Source organism: Canis lupus, chromosome 10, assembly GCF_011100685.1.
Source record: "Canis lupus familiaris isolate Mischka breed German Shepherd chromosome 10, alternate assembly UU_Cfam_GSD_1.0, whole genome shotgun sequence".
In the NCBI taxonomy this organism is placed as follows: Eukaryota; Metazoa; Chordata; class Mammalia; order Carnivora; family Canidae; genus Canis; species Canis lupus.
The window spans coordinates 60,810,284-60,832,100 of record NC_049231.1 but is presented as its reverse complement, the minus strand read 5'-3'; the positions used below and the strand labels follow the sequence as shown (position 1 = coordinate 60,832,100).

Below are 21,817 nucleotides of genomic sequence, written 5' to 3'. Positions count from 1 at the left end.
TTAGTGTCCCTCACTTCCCCTAAAAGGAAGGCAATGTGCTTTCCATTCTTCTGTCTCCGTTCAACGGGCTTGAGCTTCCTCAGCCAATGGGGTTTCCAACACAACCATCATGCCTGTGCCTTAAAAATAGAATTTTGTATTCTTCCAATTTCTTTTTCCCTTCCCCCCAGTGTCTGTGTGCCTCTGTTTCTGACGTGGCAGGGCGCTCCAGTCTCTCTGACCCCTCTGAGTTCCCTTTGTCCGCACTACTTTCTCACTTGCTAGCCATTGTTCTTCGTGTCCATCCTTATGTTGGCCCATCAACTCCTGGCTCTCTGCAGTTCCCTTCTCCCCCCAGGTTCACAATCTCTTCCTTTGGCTCAGCTCCCACTTCTACTATATTTTTATCCTTCATCCCATTTGTCTCCTTAATTGGGGTCCCTAGTTTTGTTTGTTGTTTCTGCCTCTGCATCTGGCACCTTCTGTGCTTCCCGTTGTTTATTTCACTCTATATATGTATACCGGCTCCATTTTACTGTTTCCTCTGTGCGCTTCACTCCCCATCTCCCATTATGTACCACTCCTTTCATTCATCCCTGATGAATTACCTTTCTACTTATCCAGCCACATCCAGAAAAGCTTCTCACTCCCTTCCAGTCTCGAGGGAGACCAACAGGAGACCTCACCCTTTACCCACTTGTCTTTATCAGGGACTCAGGGCCTGATGTCAGATGCAAAGTTCCCAATGTCTACCAGCTTTATGTCCGGGTCAACTTTCCTGCTGCACTCTTCTATGAAGGTAATTCAGAATAGGAACCATTTGTTTTGAATTTTAACCCAAGAGAGTTTAACAAAAGGGCTTTAATACAGAACTGTCCTGCCTATGATATAGTTCTATGGCTTGCCAGCTGCTTCTAGAGAAGCCTTCAAAGGAACAGCTCTTCCCCTTAGGCCCATGTCTGTGTCACGGACTTATAAACAGACACACACATGCACACATACAGAATGAGACTTCACTCCACCCCCACACATATGTGAATGTATGTAAGCACCCAAATACACATATAAACATGTATCTAAAGTATCTATATGCATTGCACATAATGCATGTATATTTGTGTACATATGTATATGTAATACGTGTGTGCATTATAGACATAGTTTGTATATCTATATTTCATGATGTTTATATATCTATATTTCTTATAGTTGAAATTATAATCGAGTTAATCATTTAGTAAGAACTTTATAATGAGAAAAAGAAATAGTATCTGTCGAATTCATGATTTGCTATTTAGAGCATAAAGATTAAAAATGCTCTGAAATTTTTATCATGCTTTTTAAAAGATATTTAAGAAGCCTATTTCACATTATTTTTTTCTTTCTACCAACCGACTGTTTTGTTGTTGCTTTGCTTCTTTATACATTTTCTTTAATCTCAGAATATTTCTATGAAGTGAGAAGAGGGCTAGAAGGGCAGAATGGAGGCAGGTTGTATTATCTAAGTTTCAAAGTGGAGAAACTAGGGCAGGACTTGGTGAAATGCCTTGCTGAACCTGCTCTGTCAAGTAGCTCAGGAGCTGGCACCTGACCACTCCCCCCACCTCCACCTCCTCTCATGTCACTTCTCATACATATTTTTTGCTCCAGCTTAGGAATCCTCAACATTGTACATCCCGGGATCTACTTTAATCATTAATGGGATCAATCTGGAATCACAGGCCTTTATTTTTCATATTTGGCTAAACAGAAATCTGATTTCTGAAGCCAACATTATAAAAATAAATGCATTAGGTGCAGAGGATTGAATTGTCTTTTAAATGAATTCATGTTTAGACAGCAAAATAGGAGTTTGTTGAACCCCAATTATTTTCAATACCACAGATATTATATGCAGAAGGGACTTAAGAGGATTTTTAAAATTACGTATTAAATATATTTTCTATACAAATTAACATTAGCAATAATTACAAACTAATTTACTACCAAAAAACCCTCTGAATGTTAGAATTTGAGTATCGTACTTTGCTTCCCCAGATATGTAAATGTGAATTATTTATGCCCATGTTGTGAAGTATTAATGTTAAAAGACTTATTCTGGCCTGAGACATTGGAATCTCACAAGGTATTTGGAAAATTCAAGAAAAATAGAAGAAATGTAAATTATATTTGTAAACTCTACCGAAATGCGAGGGACACCACAATCTCCCCTTCCCGCTCACCTCAATTGCAGCAGAGTACCTACCCCTGGTAGAAGGTGAGAAAATGATTGAAGAGGAACCATAATTGAAAGAAAATAAAGGTCAGCTTGTAGAATTTCCAGATTGATTATAGGAAGTATCAAAGGCTCAACCAGTTGGTGATATTAAGGTAAGTCTGTAAAGTATCTTGCTTTAAAGATTTTTTTTTTTTTTTTTTTTTTTTTTTTTTTTAGCCTACCTGGTCAGGGGTAAACAACTGTCCCAGCCTCGCCTTCACTCCTGTCCCTTGCTGGCCTGCTCTTAGGCATTTTGCTGTATCCACATCAGAGACTGGAATGGCTTCCCAACACCAGTCAACCCTGCTTTTCCTCAGCAAAGTTGACCCAGACCTTGCTGATCTATATTAACTGTGGAAGTTACCATAGTCAAGAAAAGCAGGGATCTCAGTTCAGCTACATTGAAAGTGCTGGTCCCTGCTGTGGTACCTTGCACTCTCAACTGTATACATTTAGCCCTCAGGTGGAGAATTATTTTGCTCCAGATTGAAAAGAAGCAGCTCTGGCCTTGGTTATTTTGGCATACAAGTCTCCAATATGACTCTGTTTTCTAAGCAGACATTAATGATTCTAAAACTAATATTCATTGTTTGAAGAGGCACAGCGGCCTTGGCATTTACTTAACCTTTTGTCTATGTATGAGACTGAGTCAGCCTAAATCCTTTTCTTAATTAATATCTTTTCTTTTTATGGTCAGCGTTATTTATTGAACAATTTGCATGTAACAATTAGAGCCGCGAGAGCTTAAGAAAACTCTTTCATCTCAGAAGTCCACCTTTCCTGATCTTTATTTCTTTTTTTAAAAGTTGTTTTGATTATACAAATCCAGGGAAAGCTTAGCTGATGTAGTAGGGAACCAAGGTACTGCACATATATCTTATGTAGGTGATCCCACCTGCTGGAGCCCAAAGGAAAAGAAGGAAAAGACTCCTTCTTTTTAAAAGAAGATGTGATTAGTGTGAGAAAAACATAGCCTCTGTGTGGATTCATTTTATTCTAAATATACTCAGAAGACTCACATTAATGTTGGCCATTGTGTGTAGAGAGGAGACATACCTCTAACTAAGTCAATATACTCAAGATATAAGGTCTTGTATTTACCGTTCTTTTAAAATAACAGAGAAAAGTAAAAGTAGTAAAATGTTTTCAAAAATAATAATTTCTTCCATGACCCCAAAACACCCACAAAGTGGATGACTACTTGCTATCTTCTCTCAAATTCCTGTTCACATGAACTCATAAATTTGGCATAATTATAATCCTAGTATAGACACAGAATTTTTATATATATCATGCCCTCCATTTTTGTTGATACAGTGTGTTGAAGCTAGTATGTTAAGTAGCTGAATAATGTTCAAGGAATTAGATGCGCTCAGTCATTCCATCAATCCCATTTTGGGGTATTCTAGTCTTTACGATGTTTTGTTACTTAATATAACATTGCAATAAACGTCTTTGAAGAATATAGCTTTTTTCCTTCTTGCCATAGAATTGATTATTATGTGAAACAACATATGTACTTTCCCCCTTATGGCAAAAAATATTTCACAGTAGGTATTTTGGTTCTAGGACGTATAGTAGTAGATTGGCTTGACAACCATGCCTTTGATACATATTACCTAAATTTTTGGTGCACTGAATGGATATGTGTGAAACACAAATTTTCTTGATAAATTAGAACCAACACCCCCAAATCCAGACTTTATTGTTTCAAATCATGTTTTTCAAAAGTTTTATTCTTATTATTAGATAGCACATTGAGCAACACCAATTTTTTTAATCATTGAGGTGCTTTCAAGATTACTATTAAATCACTAAATGCCAATAATCATCCAAGACTCCAGATGAAAATGTAGGAAGTATAGGAAATGTTTCTGACGGTATATTGATCTATTTTTTTCTGACTAGTACTTAATATGAACTTATAGTGTGATTATTTCCCCCTTTCTGAGAGGAAACCAGAGGGTGCAGACTCCTTATTTGAGGGCTCTAGTGAATCAAGGTTTTTCTCTAAAAAATGTAATTCTTTCATTTCCCAACTGGCATTTCAAAGACATTTCAAGTACTCATATTACCAGATATTAAGCACTTCAGCAAGAAATTATCTAAATTTCCCAATTTGCTCCTTAAAGACTTCTTGCATATTCTTTTCACATTTGCCTGAAGAGTGCAGACTGTCTTATATACAACACTGAATTTACTCAGGTAGTAGAAACATCTCTGTGTGATACCAGTGCTCCTGAGATGCGATAGACAAGGATGCCAGTTTATCAGAGTCGTGGTAGATTTTCTGGAGGAAGTAGCTTCTAGAAAAAAGAAAGGAAATGGGTCTAATTAAAGATTAGAAATTGTTTCTATAAATATTGATTAGGAGTAACAGGTGAATGCTATTGCATGTTAATAATGCTGCAGTGAACACCCTTGAACATATCTCCTTACAGTACAAGAACATTTCTCTAAGGTAGATACCTAGAAGTCACATTGCTGGGCATAGGAAATGATGTTTCTCATCATTACCAAATTTCTCTCTAAAGCGGTTTTAACCATTTTCTTACATTGTCAAGATCCTTAGTGTTATCAGTCTTTAATTTTTACCTAAGAGTTGTAAAATACTATGTGATATTGTTTTGATTTTTGTTCTCTAGTCACCAGTGGAATGGAGCATTTTCCCCCATATGTTTATTAGCCAGTCGGGCTTCCCTTTCCACTCCTATCTTTATAGCTTTTAGAGAAGTGACATTCCCTCACTTCTGTCCCCCATGGCCTCTTCAAATATCCCAGAAGCACTGAGCCCTGCCTTCTCAGAATGCGGTCCCCAAAGGCATCACTTCTCTAGAGTTGCAAGCCAAGCAATTTAGAGTCAACTGTCAGAGTCATTGCACAACAAACCAAGTCCACTAACCTGTCAATTCACCAACATAGCCCCTGGGTTTTAGATGACATCTCTAAGTTTAAGCAATGAAGACAGACCTGTGGTATTACACAATTACCTATTACCATGTAATGTCCTAATTATCAGTTAGGGCTTTATCAAAGCTTAGTCAAAGCTCAGGTAGGATTAGGACCAGGATGGGGTGGCATGTTACCTAGAAAAAAGTGAAAGCCATTGATAACTAGATGGTGAGCACCTTAGGACAGGGATTGTGTCTCACAATAACATCAATAAATAGTATTTGTGTAACATAATATATTAGAGAGTAGGCCGAACACTTTGATTTTTTTTGTTTTATTCACTTCCACAAAAATACAGCAATGTAGTTATCTCCACTTAATGTTTAAATTCCCAGAACAAATCCATAAGAAGAAGGCAAAACCCAATATTTAAAAATTGACAAAGAATTTGAAGACTTTATGGAAGAGAGATGGGTGGCAAATAAGCAATGAAAAGATCCTCAGCATTGTTAGTCATTAGTGAAATGCAAGCATATACAATCATGAAATACCATCACATATCTAATAGAATGACTTAAATTAAAATAACTGATGATATCCAGTGCTAATGAGAATATGGATTATCTAAAAATCTCACATGTTGTGGAGGGAAAACAAAATGGCATAATTCTTTTGAAAATTCTTCAGAGGTTTTTTTTTTTTTAATTTTTATTTATTTATTTGAGAGAGAGAGATGAGAGAGAGCACGAATGGGGGGGGTGGGGAGAGGGAGAAGCAGGCTCCCCACTGAGTAGGGAGCCCAACATGGGGCTCGATCCCAGCACCCTAAGATCATGACCTGAGCCGAAGGCAGATGCTTAACCCAACTGAGCCACCCAGGGACCCCTTTACAGACCACCTCACACCAGTGAGAATGGGGAAAATTAACAAGGCAGGAAACCACAAATTTTGGAGAGGATGTGGAGAAAGGGGAACCCTCTTGCACTGTTGGTGGGAATGTGAACTGGTGCAGCCACTCTGGAAAACTGTGTGGAGGTTCCTCAAGGAGTTAAAAATAGATCTGCCCTACGACCCAGCAATTGCCCTGCTGGGGATTGACCCCAAAGATACACATGCAGTGAAACACCGGGACACCTGCACCCCGATGTTTATAGCAGCAATGTCCGCAATAGCCAAACTGTGGAAGGAGCCTCGGTGTCCATCGAAAGATGATGGATAAAGAAGATGTGGTCTATGTATACAATGGAATATTACTCAGCCATTAGAAACAACAAATACCCACCATTTGCTTCAACGTGGATGGAACTGGAGGGTATTATGCTGAGTGAAGTAAGTCAATCGGAGAAGGACAAACATTATATGGTCTTATTCATTTGGGGAATATAAAAAATAGTGAAAGGGAATAAAAGGGAAAGGAGAAAAAATAAGTGGAAAATATCAGAAAGGGAGACAGAACATGAAAGACTCCTAACTCTGGGAAATGAACTAGGGGTGGTGGAAGGGGAGGAGGGCAGGGGGTGGGGGTGACTGGGTGGCGGGCACTGAGGTGGGCACTTGACAGGATGAGCACTGGGTGTTATTCTGTATGTTGACAAATTGAACACCAATACAAAATAAATTTATTTTAAAAAATGGAAAAAAAAGTCTCTTTTCCAGTTTAAAATACAATTACCATATGACCCAGCAACCCTGCTCCTAGGTATTTACCCAAGAAAAGTGAAAACGTAACCACACAAAGGACCAGACCCATCCACAACTATTTGTGGTAGCTTTATCCATAATCACCAAAACTGGAAATAATTCAAAAGCCCATCAACTGGTTAATGTATCAAATGGAATACTACTCAGCAATATACAAGTATGAACTACTGATGCATGAAACAGGGATGAATCTGAAAAGCATTATGCTAAGTGAAAGGAGCTGAACACAAAGGGCTATGATTTGTATAATTCCACTTATATGGCATTTGGAAAAGGCAAAGATACAGGGAGATATTCGATTAGTGGTGGCCAGTGGCTGAGGATCAGTGGAGACTATTAACTACAGAGAATCAACTGGTGGAGACCTTTGGAAAGATGGAAATGTTCTGTCTATTAATTATAGTGATGGTTATAGGCCTTACGCATTTGCCAAAACTCAACAAACTATACATCTCAAAAGGATAAATTTTACTGTATATAAATCCTATTTTAATAAAGCTGACTTAAAAAATTAACCAGTTCCAGTGTGATAATATTGTAAATTTTTTATCTGGGTATTCCCAGCATATTAGAATAGGGCCTGACACATAGTAGGCATTCAGTAAATTAATGTTGAGTTAATTAAGGAGAAAGATGATGCCTTACCCGTGACAATACATGTTGCTTATTTCCTAGTTTTCTTTAGAATAGTCCAGCCACAATCACTCATGCCAGGCATCATTTCTGTAAGCTCACGCTTATGCAAGTGATATTTCTGTGAAGCCGACCCATGAGTAATTTCTGAGTAGGTATTAAAACACCCTCACGTCTACAAGTCTAATATATTAATAAATGTGCTGTTTTCAATAAGACATCTAAATTTGCATGCACCATCCTACTTGTTATGTTCAGTACTCAATTTTTTAATGTTTCTTGGACACTAGCCAGTAAGTCTGAGTCCCTAGTTAGTTCATCTATTACTTTCTCGCCACAATAGATTTGGGTCTCCGCCAAGAAATGGACTAATATTGCATACAAAAACCCTATAATGCATTTCCTGATCTTCTGATATTTCCTTTCCAAGTGAGAGGGGGGAGCACACACACACACACACACCAAATCCTATCTACACACACAATCTACTCAAGTTAGGTAAACATTTTTTATTGCTGTTATTAATATCGGATGCCTTCTATAATCCAAGTGTTTGCCTGTCCATTTACATGATCCTCTCACCCTGAGGACTGCAAGGGAACAATGAGTTGTAAAATCTGATAATGATCAAAGATGATGCCTCTATGTGGAAAAAAAAAAGTCAGGATTGTAGGAGCCCTCATTTCTACAGGAAAAGCACATTTTCTGCATTTGATTTGGCACATTCTCAGTATCTTAATTTCAGTGATTCCAAAATGAGATGCTCTTGAAGAAGGGAAAGGTTCCTGTGTTGGAGAGGGGGCATTGTCCCCCCCACCTTCATTTTCCTTAAAACACAAGCACAGAACTAATGAACGCTATTAAAGATACTTGTAGAAATGATTCTGATTTGTATCTGATGACTAACTAACCTATTATTGCACTTCTTGGGCAGAGATTAATGGGAAATTCTTAAAGTATAAAGACTCTAACAAGCCTTAGAAATATGTGTGGGCCCAGACTGTACCATGTGACCTCAGAAAAGCCGAACCCTGGCTGTTAATATCCTTGACTAATGAACCAAGGCTACAGTCCGTGCTAGCAAAGTGTCAAGAAATAAGTAACCAGAGAGGTGACCTTTTAACATGCTTCTAAATGTAATTTTTAACAGAACAGTGTCAATAAGTTCAAAATCCCATATGCTTTTGATCTGATATGGAAGTACGATGCATCAATATCAGACAGCAAAAGGGAAGGGAAGAAAAAAGCTAGAGAAAGAGGATAAAAAAGGATCTAAAAGAATAATCTGAAATGTCTTCAATATCTTTCCTTCACATAGGTAAGAACATAAGAAATCCTGATTTACTATTTCAACATTATCATCACCACGAAAAAAATTAATAATAATAATAATAATAGTTGCAGACTATTACTACTAATCCCCTTAATAACTGTTGTCCTTGCCTAGGTTTGAGATATATTGGATGACCTAGCAACTATCCCCCTCCTGCTTCCAGCTCCGAATTTTTCATTATTAGATTTAATCTTAGAACATAGACTCTGGTGTCCAATAGATTCTGGGGTCAATTCCCAGCTCTGGCACTAACTGTGTGACTAGGTATATTTCTTAACTTCTATCGAATCTCAGTCTCCATAAAATGGGGCCATTAATAAGATCTTTATTGGATCACTATGAAAATTAAATGGAAAAATGTGTATAAAGCTTTTGGTACAATGTCTGATAAATCAGAAGAATTTTAAACTGTTAGCTATTATTATAATGACTGCTAATATTAGTGTTGTTGTTGATATTATTGCTTGAATTTCTCTATTTTAATGCCTATTATTTCCGCCTTGCCCATTAGAAAGCCAACAGTTTAAATATAGTCTCGACCCTCTTTGTACCCTTCACAGGGCACAGCACAGAGCCTCCTACTAGGTGGCTGAGAAGGTAAATAATGCACAAACATGGTGCATCTCATGTTTAGATGCTGGTGATTGTTTCTTCATAAGATTAAATATGTGCCTAATTAGGTTAAAGACATACAAAAAGAAAAAGAAGAGTAAAGAAGGGTACTATTAGAGAGATTTACTTTTTTTTTTTCCCACTTAACCTCTTTAATCAGTGATAATGCCATTATTTAGATGTACCCAAGTTTCAACAAACTTGTGTTTAGTATGATAAACATGATAAAAATGTAATTATGATGTCCATTTTTTTAAAGATTTTATTTGACAGAGAGTGAGTGAGAGGTACAGAGAAAGAATCTGAAGTAGACTACACTGAGCACAGAGCCTGACATGGGGCTCCATCCCACAGCCATGAGATCATGACCTGAGCTGAAACCAAGAGTTGGACACTTAACTGACTGAGCCACCCAGACACCCTATGATGTCCATTTAAAAATTGATCAAACCATAAAAAAAGACCATCCCTTTAGTACCAGCAAAAATTTGCCTTTCCAAATGGCTGACCTCAATCTTTGGAGTATTTCGGATTCCGTAGTCTTTAACGTCCATCCTAGAAATAATTGATGACTCTTTTCTCTTTTACCTCTTCTTGGACCAGCAAATGTTGATGGGCCAGTTCCTGAGTGAGATCTTCATTCTCAAGAGGATTACAGCCCATAAGCAGAGAGGCATTATAATACAGTATATAGTAAGTAAGTACTAAGCTACAGCAGCTAATTCTTCCCAAGGAGAAAAAGGGTAATGAATAGTGTTTCAAATGTTTAAAATTGGAGCTGAATTTGAAAGCATCCATCCATTCATTTATTGAGCATTTTTAGAAAATCATTTTTGTTGATTTGTTCCAATTTTAATATTTACCTAGCAATTTAATTGCTCTATTTCTCAAATAGGTACCTTCTCTCTTGTACATATGAAACAAACCCACATTTCAAATATATGTAATTTCTTTCTTATCCAGTTGCATCATTAATGAACTACATAAGAAGGAAAACTCCATCAATGTGTACAAAACTGGGAAGATAATGTTTTTAACAATAGGAGAAGAATACAACATGTATATGATTAGCTATTATGTCAAGATCCAAAGGCTGAATCAAAAAATAGGAAGTCATCAGCTGAAAAAAAGGAGAAGAAGAAGAAGACGACAGAAAGAACCCAACCATTTTAATTTTCTTGCTAGATTTTTCCTTTCCCCACACTATTTGGTGCTTCCTCCTATTTTAAAAGTCTCAGAGTTGAAAGGTTCCTTCCTGATTCTTGGATTTTACTTAGAGAAATTCTTTACCAAACTCCCAGGCTTCCGAGACTCCCCCACATGAAGGCAAGATACCATGTCTCCTAGAGAGGAATGAAAAGGGGTTATATTTAGAATTTTTTTTTTAATGTCAAAATTGTTAGGCAGTGAGGAAAAGGAAAATAGGAGACAAGGAGGGAAACGAGTGTGAGGAGAGAATACTCAGGGCACCCTGCCCTGTAGGAGGTCAAGAGGTTTCTCCATCTTTGCTGAATTCACCCTTGGCAGAGCTTGCCATCCAGAGCTTAACCTGTGAGCTTGGGCTAGGTGGGCTTGTCTCGCCTGAAGCAGAAGCCAGTCCTGCTGGGCCTACTGAAACGAATTCTTAAAATCATAAGGGAAAAATTGGATTTGAGAGAGTCTGTTTGACAAGAACCGGAGTCCTGTAAATGAATTTTCTTAGATCTATAGGCAGAGGAAGGTGGGAGGAGGAGATAGTATTTTCTCTCTGACCTTACCAAACCAGTAAATACAGTTATAGAAAAGGCTCAGATACCTCTCACTCATCTCTTTTAAAGTCTTAGCTGATAACAGCTAATAAAATTAAGAACCACCAACCTTCAGTGCTACTTTTGAATCGAATGAAGAAATATTCTCAATGACCAAGGGTCCTTAGAAGCCCCCAAAGAATTTCTCTTTAAGAATAAAGCTTCAAGGTTGTGGAGCTATTTTCAGCCAAAATATTTTTCTTTTGACTGTCAAAGAACATCACCCAAATAGACTAACCAGCCGACATAATTATCCTTAACATCTTCCATTATCATGCTCACCAGTCTTCGAGCTCTATAGTTTTGAAGCTATGTTGCATGCTTTCCAATAATCACCTCACCGTATCATGTTATCATGCCCATATTGCTGATGAAGAAACACACAGGAGAGGCAGAGGGAGAAACAGGCTCGAAGCAGGGAGACCAATGTGGGATTCGATTCCAGGGCCCTGGGATCACAACCTGAGCCAAAGGCAGATCCCCAACCACTGAGCCATCCAGGTGCCCCAGTTTTAGAGTTTTAAAGTAAACTTGGTCCAAATCTCACAGTAGGAAACCAACATTTATTGAGAGGTGACTATCAGCCAGGGAGGGACTGGGCCCTGAGCTTTCAAACCTCTCAGATTGATTTTATTTTTCCCATTCTACATGAGGAGAAACTAATGCTCTAAGTAGTTGCCCAAGGTCATCCTGTGTTTAATGTAAATGCTCCAATTATCCTCAATTTTAAACCAAATACAATCTCTCCCAAGGAATTTGAAGTGTAGAAGACCTGTTCCCTTCCCAATAGATATCTGCTGCTTTTCTTCCCTGTGAGTTCATATCTTGGGTAAAAACCTCTAGAGGCTCCTACCTATCCTTTTGGTCAAAGTTAGTAATTGAAATCTCATTATTTTAACCAGAAAATGGTCTAAAGATGGGCATATATCTGACTCACTTCTGGCCTTCAAGATATAATTAGAAACCTGCCAACGAGGACAGTACTCCAGGAATAAAAATACAAAGCTTCAAGAGGACAAGACCTTGCCATTCTTGCGTCTGGAAAGCAGAAGTAAAGCCTGGAGCTGCAGCAGCCATCTTATAATCATAAGGCAATAGCCATAGGACACAAGTCCCAATACCAGCACACAGAAGATGATGGAGTGCAAAGAGATAAAACACCTGTGTTCATAAGGACAGTTTCAAGCTGTTGCACTGAACTTAGACTACCTAAATCTGCTTGTAGGTTTTGTTTGCTTGTGTATTTATTTGCAGCTAAAGACATTCTTAACTGAGACGCTGGGCCCATAGTCTTGCCTGTAGCTGTGGAACAGAGCAAAGGTGGTATCCACCAAAAAAAAAAAAAAAATCCTAGAGTTTACTTCTAGTAATCAGTATTTTTCAGCTTTTTTTTTCTCAGAGTACTCTCTTGTATAGAGTCATAGCTGAAAAGCAATGGTGAAAAGCCACACCACTGATAATACCTAACTGCCAGTGAAATCTAAGGTAAAACAGAAAGTAAACTGCCACCAAGAGCCCTTGATCAAGCACTACATATGCAGTATGATGAGAAAAAGAATTAATTACATGCAGTACCTTTAGTTGAGCACTTACCTTACCCAATGCCACACTTAGCATTTTATATTCACTATCTAATTTAAATATCGCTCTAGGTGACAGTTATATCAAAAATATTTTAAAAGCAAGGAAATAAAAACTTTAAAAGAATAGTTGGGCCAACCACAGACATATAGCTGGAAAGTGGCCCAGCCAGGGTTCCAATCCAGGTCTTTTATTACCATAAAAGGTACAGATTTTGTCACACTACCTGAAAGCAGAGTACCCCGATGAATCCTTTGGTAGGCTAAAATGGCATAAAGCAAAGAGATAATTACCATTGACTTATATGGAAAACTTTCCGAGCATTCCCAGATCCCCAAAATAACCTCTCTCAGACTTTTCTGATACCCTAGGATGCGTCTTGCTAATGGATGCACAAAGTAAACTGAGATATAGCACAAATGTGCACAGACACAGTGCAAAGCCACAGGGGCTTGGTGGCTTGATGCGGGTGATGCTGAGTGTGGGGTAGGGGTGGGGCAGAAGCTGGGATTGGGAGGGGCCACTCTTGCCCCTGGAGGGCCCCTCTGCTGCCATAATGACTCACTGCAGAACAAATGCTCATGCTATTTCCAACTTTTTGCCCTTTTGCACTGAGGCAAAACTCCTTTTTGGATTCCTTTTGGTTAGCAAACAGGGGAAGTACTAAGGTAGGACTTTCATTAAAGTGAAGTGGAATAACTCAAACTTTGCAAAAAGTGGCAAATACCCTTATTTGGTGTTTTTAAAACAATCGAGTGGAATGACTGCCCAGCCTGGGGTAGAGTGTTTCACTTCTTTGCTGATGAGCTGAATGAACTGTGAACACCTTTGCAAACCAAGTCCATCACTTGGTTGTTCCACTGAGGTGCCATTTCCATGTAAACTGTGTGCATTGCCACATTTGAATCCTATGGATCAGTTTTCCTTTTGGTGTCTCTTTCTCCTTAGGACTAGCATAATTCACATCAACTCAGAGAGCCTTTTAGACTCTGCTCCGGGGACATAATACTGACCTACAGACATTCCATGTCTTCAAGTTGTTTTTAGTCTGCCGGCAGGAAAAAAACATGTACATGGGTAGAGTGCCTGGCCCACTGGGAATGATCAATAGATGGTGCCCAAATAAGCAAATACCTGGAATAAATGAATAAATGTCAAAGCGGATGACTGGAATTTTTCTTTTAAAGATTTTATTTATTTCTTTGAGAGAGAGAGAGCATGCACAGGAGCAGGGGGAGAGGGAGAAGCAGCCTCCCCACTGAAAAGGCAGGAGGGCGGCCTCAATCCCAGGACCCCGGGATCATGACTGAAAGCAGACGCTTAGTTGACTGAGCCACCCAGGCACCCCATGCGTGGAATTTTTTTTTTTTAATCAGTGGTTCATTCTCACTGTGTTGTGACCTTTGAGACATAGGTAAGTGTCTCACAGCTAAAACAAGCTATCTTCCCCACCCTCCTTCATTTAACTCTATTACTGCAAAAAAAAAAAAAATTAGCTCACTGAAAGAAAACACTTGCCTGTTCAAGAGCATAGTGCTTGATTGTCTCACTGACATCCCTGCCACAGGCACCTAAAACACCTGCACCGCAACAGAAGCATCAGTGTGGGGTGTTGTCACTTGGTTGTCATTCCAAAAGCATCATATGGCTGTTGACCCTTGCTGTAAAATGCTTTCAGGGAAAAAAAAAATACACCAACTACTTGAAAAACCACCTTGTGGGATGATCTAATTGTTAGAGAGATAACTAAAAATACCCGTAAAGGAATAAAGATATTTATGACGTGTATTTGACTTTGGGTTCATATTTGGAAACATACAACCAATGAATAAAAAATACAGCCAATGAATCTTTAGAAAATAGAGGATTTCATCACTGCTATTTACTAGCTAGTTATATGTAATACTAAGCATGCTTCAGTGGAGATATTTTATATTCTCTCTCCTGGTTCCATTAATGTTTGATTATATATCTATCCGAGCTAGGTGGTAGAAGTTGGAAGCAGAGGAAAAGAGCATGCGTATATACATATTCACAGGTGGTTTATTTATCAATTGATTTTATTACACAAGCATTTACTAAGCCCAGACAAAGCAATGCAATAATAACTAAAAAATCCCAGTCTTGCATTCCTGACCGTCTGTTGAACATATTCCAGACACTCTTCTTTTAACAGGTCCCAAACTCAGCTACATGGCATTTCTAATTCTTAACCCCGAACCTCTGCTCTTAGTCCTCAGTTAATCTTAGCAGCATTTATCATGTCACTCAGTTAAAAAAAAAAATGCTTGCAACCATATCTGGTTCCTTGTCTGTTATCCAAAATATCAAGTTCCTAAGCTTATGGATACAGATAGAACCTTTATACATTTTTCAAAATTCCACCCTACCTTCCTTTACTATCCCACCTTCAGAGGCAATGAGGTTAAAGTTTATAGTCTGGGTAGGAAGGTAAATTCAAACTCTGGCTAGCTCGACTCCTCAAAAGCTATGTGATATTCAGAAAACTACTTAGCCTTACTGAGCTTATGTCCTCATCCATAGAATAGAGATAAAAATGGAATCCACCTTGTGGAGTTGTTGTCTTGGATGGTGCTTGCCACGTGGTAATACTCCTAGACACATGGTGTCATTTGTAGCAGTAGTAGCAGGAGGAGGAGGAAAAGGCTAAGTGGTGTGCCAGCTTGGATAAAGGAAAATTTATTATCTCTTACAATAGTTAGAATAAGGATTAATTAACTCAGCAGTTCAACACTGTCATAAAAAGCCCAGGTTCTTTCTCTCTGCTCTCCCACGTGGTCAGATGTTTTGCCGAGGTTTACAACATTGCGTCGGAGCATGAAAACCTCTAGTGGAAGGAGCTGTCCAGCCCAGTATCTCTTCAGAAAAGGAAGGAACCGTTTTTCAAAAGCTTCCAGCAAAGTCCCTTCACGTCCCGTTGTTCAGACAGTGTCATGTGGCATGCCCCTCAGCCAATCATTGGCGAATGAAGTGGATTTTCCTCAACTGCCTTAGACGAGTAAGGATTTATTCCTGATCTGGAGGTGTGGGGGCCTCACTGAGAAGTGGATGCACAAGCCCATGTGGAATTCCATTCCCAACAGGAGGGTGAGAGTTGGGCTATTGGCCAGGGCAAGGACAGTGAGTGACCGCAATGCACGCTGAGTGGTAGTTCAGGTTCCATTGTTTCTTCAATGGAAGACTGCAATGGCCTCCAAACTAGTGGACTTAACCCTGCTCCCTTTCTCCCCCGATCCATTCTCCATGGTGCTGCCAAGTCTTTCCAAAACAGGGACTTGATACCTCCTGAAGTTTTGCTTGGCTTTCTACATACATGACAAAATGCAAATTCCTCAGCATAGCACTCTAAATCCTTTATGTAACAGTCCAAGTATATCTTTCCAGCTTCATTTCCTGATGCCGACATTCTTCCATCTACCCAACCACACATGCAAATATCTTATGCTCTCAGCTGCACACATGTACCAGCAACTTCCACAAACCTAAGGCTTCTCCTTGCTTCTCCTTCAACTTAAAATGCTGTCCTTTCTATTTCTGTCAAACTGATAAAATCTCATTTATCCTCCAACATACTTCTACTATTACCTCCATCTGGAAAATGCAGGCTGAATTCGTTACTCACTTCTTTGTATGGCATCCAGGCATCATAATATCCTCAGAAAAGAGGCTGAAGAATGCTCCTCCAGAGAAACTGGCCTTACAGAAAAGTAGCTGCCACTGTAAGGTTTTTGTCCTTATTTCACTTCTTAGAATTGAGGTCATGATACAGCAAATATGATTATATATTATTGATTATATTAAATTAATTAAATTTAAGGGTAATATTAAATATTTATTTTTATATAAATTCATATGTAAATAATTATCAAATTAAATATTACATATGAGAACAATACTACTCATCTAAAAAAATCATTATTAGGGAACTTGGGTGGCTCAGATGGTTAAGCACCTGCCTTTGGCTTAGGTCATGATCTCCAGACCCTGAGATGGAGCAAGGAGTCTGTTTCTCCTTCTCCCTCTGCCTCTCCCCCTGCTCATGCTCCCTCTCTGTCTGTATCTCTCTGTCTCAAATAAATTTTTAAAAAGTCATTACTAGGGTTACGTGAGATAATAGGTATAAAGCATACAGCTTAATGATGAGGGGGAAAAAGTTAATAAATGTCATTTACTTTGACAATCTTTTATATCCCTCATCTTCACGTATTCATTGATGAAATAAATATTTATTCCTTATTGTATACCAGGCACTGTGCTGGGATCCCATGATAAGTGAAGCCGAACTGTAGTTCAGTGGAAAAGATGAGGTAAGCTAGAATCATTAGGCTGTTCCTCAAAGGTTGAGTCCCTGGAATTGTAGATGAATTTTAAGTTATTGCATTTATATTACAGGGAAGAATGGCTTACACATATTTTTCTCATTTCCCCATATTTAATTTTCTAACATGAAATTGGTACAATGCTTGCTAGTAGATCAGCAATCTAAAGACACCTGGAACTCACTGTGGGTTCTATTTTCTATTTTTATTAATGGCTTTAGATTTAAGGCTATAATAGTTACTAATTTCTTGAGGCCATATTAATTTATGAAGACAAATATATACTATCTCAGTTACTAGGCCACAAAAATATATATATCTTCAAATACAATTCTGTTAAAATCTTGACATATTCTAAATGAGAAAATAACCCCTGAATGGGTAATTTGGTAACTTTAATAGAGTTTATTGAGCTTTTTAAAGACAGTTCTTTTTTAATACTATTTGATGATTAATGATACATTGATTGAGAATTAACAGCTATCTTGTTTATACAATTCATTTAAAGGGCTGTTAAGCCCCAAGCTACGATTTAAAAAATGATCTAGGCTCAGTTTAGCATTCATTACACTAAACATCTCAGCCAATGGCAGTCCGGAAAAGTAAATACCACTTCATCAAGAAAACACGGAAATGCTAATTGACAGCTGGCAGAGTCCAATCAGATATTTCTGCAGACAACTAACTGGCTACTTTTGTAGCATCTGTTTCATTTTGCTAAACAACCCTGCTTCCTTCCTTTGCTCTACTGGAAAAGTGAACAGAAGAAGAGACAGCATGTGAACCTGCAAAATAAAAGAAAGAGAAAAAGAAATGCCCAGTGTGTGTCTATATGTGGTCTTAACTTGTGGGAAACAAAGGCCATGATTATTTTTACAATTTATCCCAAAATTCTTGAGGGAGAAGTGTGAAACTTAGTCAAGTGTAGGGGTCTAAATTTGGACGCTCTGATGCCAAGTACCCAGATTGCAACAAACACAACTGAAATGGAAGATAGAGGAATCAGCATAATTTGTGCGGAAAAAGTTACGACAAAAATCCAGGCTATATTACTTCACATTTATGTAGGGAGATAGTGTAGCAACTTAGCAATCTCACCCAATGTTTTGTTCGAAGGGCCCAATTATTATTGTTTTTCTTCCATTTAATCTCTGATTAGTTTAGCTGATCATAGGAAATGCTCACCTAGTGGAAAGTACAAGAGGAAAATGGTTTTTTAGATTTATGATCCTCTTTGTTACACACCCATCCAATTTCCAAAGCTAGTCTCAACCCCCTACACCATGCCCCACCCACCTCCCCCACCCCCAAACACAAAGAAAAAGTAGCAAAGGCAAAGAGAGGGAACAGAAGAAAGAACTAGAGAGAGAGAGAGGGGGAAAGACCAGTCATTTAATATGTTTGCCTACATGGCATTCTACCTTTGAACCTTCCAAATGCAACTTTATACATTGTCTTTTGACATTATGCAGTTTAGAATCCTGAAAGCTCTCAGTTTAGACAACTAAATTATTGCTTGTCAATTTAGCTTGGGATGAAAGACAGGTGTTTTGTTTCACAGTAAAACTCCATTTAGAGCCTACATTGGCTCTAAATCCAATCCCAGCTTTTTGTTGTAGGCTGGCATTGAAGTGTATCACAGTAGGAATTATCAGTCAGAGCCCCAACAGTCAATCCGCACAAGATCCTTCACCTTGGTTCCTCTGGATGGGCATGCCTAACACCATTTAAAAGCAATTGAGATAAAGACTCCTTCCAGCTCCAAGGGTTAGAGCTCTTGCTGATATTCCACTGCCGTTTTGCCTCCAACAAAGAATTAAGCTGAGCAAAGTTGAAAATCCCTATTAGTCTTCTTAGGAACCAAGGCAAGACTTTATGATTCTTTAGTAAATATTCATTAGGACCATGTTTTAGTTAAGCAATGGAGATTTGAGGTGTAGGAAGCCTTAGTTCAGTATCTACCCCAATTCCATCACCATTTTAAAGATGAAGTAACTTGACCACGATCAAAGATCAAACTAGTTCATGGCAGAGTCAGCATTGTATCTAAGTATTCTGACTGAAAAACTAGTTCTCCTTCTACCATATAGTTCTAATTTTTTCGTGAAAATGATGTTTAGAACTCTTTATGGGGTTCCATGGGTTTTCTATGATCAAGTCTCAGGTGGTTTGTACACATGCAAACTTTTCAGTTAAGGTTTAAATCAAAGAATATTGTAATTACATATTCATCATAATTATCATGTAGGCTGTGTTCAACTTTAAATTTAGTAGTCTTTTTAACTTCTTTTCTTGAAAATGCTTGAATTAGATGGAGGCTCAGTGAAAAAATTCTATATGAGTTTCAATAGATTAATACATTTCTTTCAATGCATTTGTAAAATATCTTGAAGATAAAAGCAACATCTTATTTATTGTTAGTCTTTCAGTGCCTACCATAATGCCGTGTCCATAAAAAGTTCCTGATGGATGTTTGTTGAGTTCTAATTTGATGTTTGATTCAGGTTCCTAATCCTGTATTATCTGTAATTCATCTGACTAGTTATAAACTATATAAATTTCTCTTGGCCAAGTTTCCTATTTACCAATCAATCTATTATTAGTTTATCTTTGCCTAAATGTTCAGCTAGGAGTAAGATGATTAGATACGGGAATGACCTGACAAAATCTCTTTTATTTGGCTATAGGATATATAGTAAGGGGAGATATATAATTAAGAAGAATAGTTGTTGTTTTTTAATTTTCAAAAAAGTCCTGTATTAAGATAGATAAAACATCTGACTTATGGGCTTTAAAATAAATGACCTAGGAGCACTTGGGTGGGTCAGTTGCTTAAATGTCTGACTCTTGATCTCAGCTCAGGTCTTGATCTCAGGGTTGTGAGTTCAAGCCTTTTGCTGGGCTCCAGACTGGGTGTGAAGACTACATAAAATAAAAATAAAATAAGATAAATGACCAAGTGTGTTTTCATGTGTCTAATGGAAATACCAATACAGGACTATTATGAAAAATCAAATGAGATTAGAAGTGATGGTAATAAAAATGTTAAAAGCAATATGTAAACAGCACGACACCGGGAATAGTAATCATAATTATAAGAAAAATAGTAACCTTGAAATTTCCTGCATGTTTAGGGGTTAGACTAAGGATCTGGGGTCAATTCTTAACAAATAAACAGAGGGAAAGAGTTCTTCAGGTTCTAGGGCCAATGACTCAAGACATAAAACATGCAGTAATTGACAAGTGAGGGTATCCCTACTGGCCTTTTGCTCTAACTCTGCCTATAAAAAAGAACTGCATTCAAATGCATGGTTGACAATGAAATGGAAGTTTCATCACATTGCCCTACTCATGACCTCAAAGCTGACCTCCAGATCACCCCTCAGTCAAAATGTTAGAGGAGTCACTGAATGTGGTTTTAAGCTGGATTCAGCAGAGTTTGCTGAACAGAAACCCAGAGTATTGTATTTCAGTAGTTGTTTTTAATTCTGTGCGTGAGGGCTCCTGTGGCATGATTAGCTTTGATGATATCACCAATTTATTGGTCTACTGCCAAGATTTTATTCATCCTTTATTTTCCAGATATCTCCTAAGCTGTTAGGAACAAGCTATCAACTTTTCCTTGCTTTGCAAACGATTAGTATAATTGGACCTATTCTCTAAGTGGCCTCTGAACCAGTTTTAGAGTTTATCTGGGTAAAAGGTAAGTGAAGAGTTTAGGATTAGAACCCAGACAGAGGGTGTGGTACAGGTGAATTTCCAACCTGTCCTTTCTTTTCTTGGCTTATCTGAAGACATATCATTATCTTCAAGGAACCAGCCGTTAAAAGAAATCAGTCAGTTAGGTCTAAAAATGACATCGTACATGGTTAACCAACTTGTTTCTTTCTGGTTACCTTTTAAACTAAACTTGTTTGCTTTGGCTTTTCTTTTTTAATTCGAAAGACAAGAAGTCACACAAGTAAAATGCAAATCAGTTCATTTATTAAGCAGTTCAGTCAAAATTGTTCCTTGGCATTATAATCAGTTGACTTCTTTGCCTTCTTGCCATGAACATTTAGTTCCCTACAGTTTTTTGAAGTCCCTGAAACCACATATACCAGAAGATTATTCAGAAGATTGAATACAGTTTACATATATTTGTACTATTTCTGTGTCTACAAACACGGCTTAAATTTAAATTAATTTAAAAAAAACATGATTTCATTATGCATTTTCTTTCATGTGTATAACTGTTACGATGAAAATGACCTGAGATTTTTTTTTGAGAGTTAAAGAACGATTTCTTCCTGTTCACAAATATTGTAAACAATGGCTTAAATCAAATGATTTTTTTTTTTTCAGTCTCTTTCGTCATTATGCCAAAAACTAGGTATATGTTTGACTTTTCTTCCTCAGGAAACTGTCTCTGCCAAATAGTTACTTAGGGGACTTTCTAAACATAACATTCTTATTTTCTTTCCTTTGACCTATAGGCCCTGAGACACATCTGAACTACCTGTTAATGATCTTTAGGAACCGTTTTGTTCTGGGGTCATGTGGCCACATTCATCTCTGAATGGAAGGTTTTTATCAGCCTAATGAATGCTAAATTTATCAAAAAACTGTTTTGTTTTATTTTCAAAAATAATTTATGTATTACAGAGAGAGAAATGAAAGGGAGAGAGCATAAGCTGGAGGACTGAGGGAGAGAGAGAGAGAG

The 21,817-nt window shown here is 37.9% G+C and overlaps 1 long non-coding RNA gene across 4 annotated transcripts in view; it reads left to right on the top strand.

Moving 5' to 3' along the window:
- The window catches only part of LOC102154692, a 160,221-nt gene that overhangs the window by 128,165 nt on the left and 10,239 nt on the right, over positions 1 to 21,817 (top strand). Inside the window, exons 10-11 of one of the 4 annotated variants that reach the window (XR_005366080.1) lie at positions 10,011 to 10,100; positions 12,097 to 13,934. The exons of 1 other annotated variant lie outside the window; for it this stretch is intronic. This is a non-coding gene — a long non-coding RNA (uncharacterized LOC102154692). Of the gene's footprint in view, positions 1 to 10,010; positions 10,105 to 10,370; positions 13,935 to 21,817 lie in introns of those variants that run through there. 2 more of the 4 variants (XR_005366079.1, XR_005366076.1) reach the window with 2 other exon arrangements.